Source organism: Trachemys scripta, chromosome 4, assembly GCF_013100865.1.
Source record: "Trachemys scripta elegans isolate TJP31775 chromosome 4, CAS_Tse_1.0, whole genome shotgun sequence".
NCBI classification, from domain to species: Eukaryota; Metazoa; Chordata; order Testudines; family Emydidae; genus Trachemys; species Trachemys scripta.
Window position 1 is genome coordinate 41,010,057 of NC_048301.1, and position 4,848 is coordinate 41,014,904.

At 48.4% G+C, this 4,848-nt stretch overlaps 1 long non-coding RNA gene across 2 annotated transcripts in view; it reads right to left on the reverse strand.

Annotated features, from left to right (window-relative positions):
- Positions 1 to 4,222, reverse strand: part of LOC117877105 — an 8,513-nt gene extending 4,291 nt beyond the window's left edge. The window contains exon 1 of one of the 2 annotated variants that reach the window (XR_004645609.1): positions 4,182 to 4,222. This is a non-coding gene — a long non-coding RNA (uncharacterized LOC117877105). Of the gene's footprint in view, positions 1 to 3,303; positions 3,516 to 4,181 lie in introns of those variants that run through there. The other variant, XR_004645610.1, reaches the window with a different exon arrangement.
- Positions 4,223 to 4,848: the final 626 nt, after the last annotated feature.

The following is a 4,848-nucleotide window of genomic DNA, read 5'->3' on the forward strand; positions in this document are numbered from 1 at the left end:
TAGAGACTAACAAATTTATTAGAGCATAAGCTTTCGTGGGCATCCGAAGAAGTGGGCAGTAGCCCACGAAAGCTTATGCTCTAATAAATTTGTTAGTCTCTAAGGTGCCACAAGTACTCCTGTTCTTTTTGCGGATACAGACTAACACGGCTGCTACTCTGAAACCTATTATTCCCCAATCCCTCTTTAACTGACTTGAACAATTTCTCTCCTTCATGGGTGTTTACATCCCTCAAATACTTCAGCTATCCTTGTCCTCTGCTCCATAATTGATATTTAACCAAGTAAGATATACTTAGGTCATTAGATCACTCCACATCAGATTTAGATTGGGCATGGGACTTGTCTTCTTACTTCTCTGTTCTACACCATGAACATCAGTGACTCCGCATAAACAAATAAGTAGCTAACAATTAATAATCAAATTAATCATTCCAGCTCCTAATCTTTTTGTTCCTCTTCTTTGATTTCCTTGTGGGGCATAGAGTTCAGAATCAGACACTGCAAAATGAAGTTTAGGGAGTTTATCAGTTTCCTGTGGATGTGAGATGGATCTGCCAAAACTGGAGCTCTCTCAGGAGATTTAGGCTACAAGGAAGGGACACTATGGGTCAAGCTTTTTTGCTCCTCAGAAAAAGAGGCTTGCATCTGAGTAGTTTCTTTTCTCACTAGAGAACAGACACGGTAGCTGGTCTTCCCACAAAGGTCTTTTAAGTATTCGGTATGGACACCACCACCCACAAATACAATCACATTCAAATCAACAGCAAAATTATTCTCTCTGTCCATGAGGTCTGTGATATGGATCAGTTTCCTGAAGGAAGTGATAGAAACCACATTGTGCAAAGCTCTGGAGAATATACATTAGCAGACCATCCAGCACTGACTCCCAAGGGGATGGACTAAATAGGATTTTTCCAGTTTAAACTTCTAGGATTCCCTGTGAATTGTGGGGAATAGGGAACAACGCACTACAGACACACAGGTTTTCTAATTAATTACATGTGCAAACTTAGAAGCTACATTTGAGTCCTAATTAGGCTCTAAATTACACTGACAGTGTGCCTACATGTACAGTTATGGCCTGGCCCACACAGCACTCACATGTAGGAGCAAATTACTGCTCTCTTAAACATAATTTTTCCCTAAAAACCTCTTCCATGACAGTGGCTAAATCCTACTCTCTTTGTCAACCAAGAATGCCTCTACACCACCCCAGAAATTTGCTCTTTATGCTATGAAGAACTGGTAATGTATGGTCAGGGACCACAGGTCTCAAACCTGGGCCAACAGGGCTCTTAAGAGCAACTAAGTTTCAACCTGCTACCCACTAACAATTGCTAGGGCAGAAGCTGAACCCCAACAGAGGACTCCAGTCCTGGAATCTGATTGGCAGAATTCTGGGGTTTCTGATTGGTCCACAGCTTCTACAAAAACCCAGCACAAGACAGGAACAAGAAGTTGTCTATGCAACAGGGATTCACCTTGCACTCAACTGTGTGCATTGTGCTTCCCGCTCTCCTGGCTTGATGTCCTTGTATCCCAAACTGACCTGATTCTGGTTATCGATCTGTGGTTCTGCTTCTGATCTCCTGGTAACCTGACCCTGCCTGCCTCCTGACTCTTGGGTTGCCCTATGACCTGTCTCAGACTCTGACCTCCCAGTATCTGACCTGGCCTGACTCCTGCTTTGACTCCTACGTCAGACCACCCATGTCATTTAGGCCCCAGGAGGGGTCCCAATGCCAGCAGAATGGACCTGGCTAACCCTTCAGGAGCACCACATGTACTCAAGTGGGCCTGTGTCATCCAGCTGATCTCAGAGAACCAGCTATTGCAGGAAAAAATCATGCAGTTGTGTGCCACAATCCACACACGGCTTATGCAGCCCTGTTCCCTGATACAACTGCTGGACTCTTTGATGGTAATTGCCAGCGATTCTGGGGTTTCATAAACCAGTGTTGCCTCTTGTTCATGATGCACCCTCAGTCTTCTACTCAGTGGCGTAGCCAGGTTCTAAGAGCAGGGGGAGCAAATATTAAAAAGGTGCCCCCCTTGGCTCCTCCTCTGGCCACGCCCCCTTGGCTCCTCCTCCGGCTACTCCGCGCCCCCCCCCTTGACTGGCTCCTCCGGCCGTGCCGCCCCCACACCCCATGGCTCCTCCGGCTGCACTGCGGGCTGCCATGCTGCGCCCCCCCTTGCTCCTCCGGCCACGCTGCCCCCCGTCCCATGGCTCCTCCGGCTGCGCTGCGGGCTGCCATGCTACGCCCCCCCTCGCTCCTCCGGCCGTGCTGCCCCCTCCCCATGGCTCCTCCAGCTGTGCTGCCCCCACCCCCATGGCTCCTCCGGCAGTGTCGTGCTGCCCCCGCGGCCCCCCCCATGGCTCCTCCAGCTGTGCTGCCCCCCCTTGCCTGCAGGAGCCCAGCGCCGGCCCGGCAGGCCAAGCTTCGGAGCGGAGCGTGGGCCCCGCCCGCTGGCACCATGGTAATCTCTAACTAAGGTGCCGCTTTTGGAAAATGTGCTGAGTGCCCCTGAACCCCCCCCCAGCTACGCTACTGCATCTACTACTGATCATGCAAAGGTGACCCTGGCCATCAGCCTATTCTCTGGGGAAGCATTAAACTGGGCCTCCCCGCTCTTGGAATGCGACAGCCCAGTTCTGTCGAACTGGGACCCATATCGGTATTATTTGACAACCCACACTGAACTACTCGAACTGCGGAGGCTGCCCTAAGGAAGCTCCAACAGGGGCAGGGCACTTAGCTTCCTATGCTGCGCAATTCTGCCTCACAGTCAATACAGACTGGAATGAGGCAGCACAGGTGGGCCAATTACGATGGGGCCTCCAAGAAGAAATTAAAGACAAACTATGCTGGGTACAGATTCCCATGAGCCTGGATACCCTCATGAATCTTGTCATCTGTATGGACAACTGGTCACAGGAGTAAAGAGAGTTAAAAATGGGGTCTGTCAACTCTCCAATCCAGGTACTGTGACCTTTTCACCACTGCTTCCCACTGAGCCAATGCAGGTGGATGTGGGCCGTCAATGGCTCACTCCACAGAAAAGGAGAAACAAGGCCAACACCATCTCTGTTTCTACTCCAGTGAGTTGGGTCACTCCATCTCTGCCTGCCCTGTATGAACTTCAAGGAACCTGGGAAAAGAGCTCCCCCACACTTTGGTCTTGATGACACACAACCAGAGCCCCGCCCAAGGGCTCCCCATTTGCAGGTGCTGGGCCAGTTGCACATAACTGGGGCATCCCTGCAAAATCTCCTCCTACCAGCCCTCATTGACTTACATGCAGCTGACATCTTCATAGATGCAGCAGCAGCCCAAATCCGGCAGATACCTTTGCAATGCAAGGTCATTCCTGATCTCGTAGAGAGTCTTGGCAGTTCCCCTTTATCTTCAGGTCCAGTAACAGAGGAAAAAACTTCCCTGGAGGCTGTGATTCAGGGGTATTGAGAAGTGTTACAGTTTGATGTGATCTATTCTCCACACTTTCCCCAATCCTTGGTATCTCTTGGCTGACCCTCCACAACCCGGTCATTTGGTGGCAAGCACAGGAAATCTGTTTTCTATCAGAGTTTTGTCTCCAGACTGCGCCAGCATCCAAACCTCGAGAGACTCAGGTGGGATTGACCATCCAGGCAGAACCTTCTGTGATGGGTTGTAGCACAGAAACCCCCTTGGGAGCTGCCACCCGATGTGCCAAGACTACTTCTACCCCTGCCTTCCCTGCCAACTCGGGGCCCCAGCACCCTGTCCTGCCGAGCCAGACACTCCCGCCTGCTCCAACAAAGACCCAGGGTCTGAATTACTTGCCCCAAAGCTGCAGGTTTATCTGAAAGCAGCTCACAGAAGTGTTCCTGTCTTTAACACTCAGATGCCCAACTCCCAATGGGGGCTAAACCCAAATAAATACGTTTTACCCTGTATAAAGCTTATACAGGGTAAACTCATAAATTGTTCGCCCTCTATAACACTGATAGAGAGATATGCACAGTTGTTTGCTCCCCCAGGTATTAATACATACTCTGGGTTAATTAATAAGTAAAAAGTGATTTTATTAAATACAGAAAGTAGGATTTAAGTGGTTCCAAGTAGTAACAGACAGAACAAAGTAAGTCACCAAGCAAAATAAAATAAAATGTGCAAGTCTATGTCTAATCTTACCCTCAGAGATGCTTCAGTAAGTTTTTTTCCTCAGACTGGACACCTTCCAGTCCTGGGCACAATTCTTTCCTCTGGTACAGCTCTTGTTCCAGATCAGGTGGTAGCTAGAGGATTCTTCATGATGGCTCCTCGCCTCCCTTTGTTCTGTTCCAGCCCTTTATATAGCTTTTGCATAAGGCGGGAATCCTTTGTCCTTCTCTGGGTTCCCACCCGCTCCTTCTCAATGGAAAGACACCAGGTTAAAGATGGATTCCATTTCAGGTGACATGATCACATGTCACTGCAAGACTTCATTGCCCACTTGCCAGCACACACATATACAGGAAGACTTACAGGTAAACAAAGCCATCTGCAGACAATTGTCCTGGTTAATGGGAGTCATCAAGATTCCAAACCACCATTAATGGCCCACACTTTGCATAATTACAATAAGTCCTCAGAGTTATATTTCATATTTCTAGTTTCAGATACAAGAGTGGTATATTTATACAAATAGGATGATCACACTCAGTAGATTATAAACTTTGTAATGATACCTTACAAGAGACCTTTTGCATGAAGCATATTCCAGTTACATTATATTCACTCATTAGCATATTTTTATAAAACCATATAGACTGCAACGTCACACCTTCCATTTCAGTTACAGCCTGAGCTCCCTTTGAAA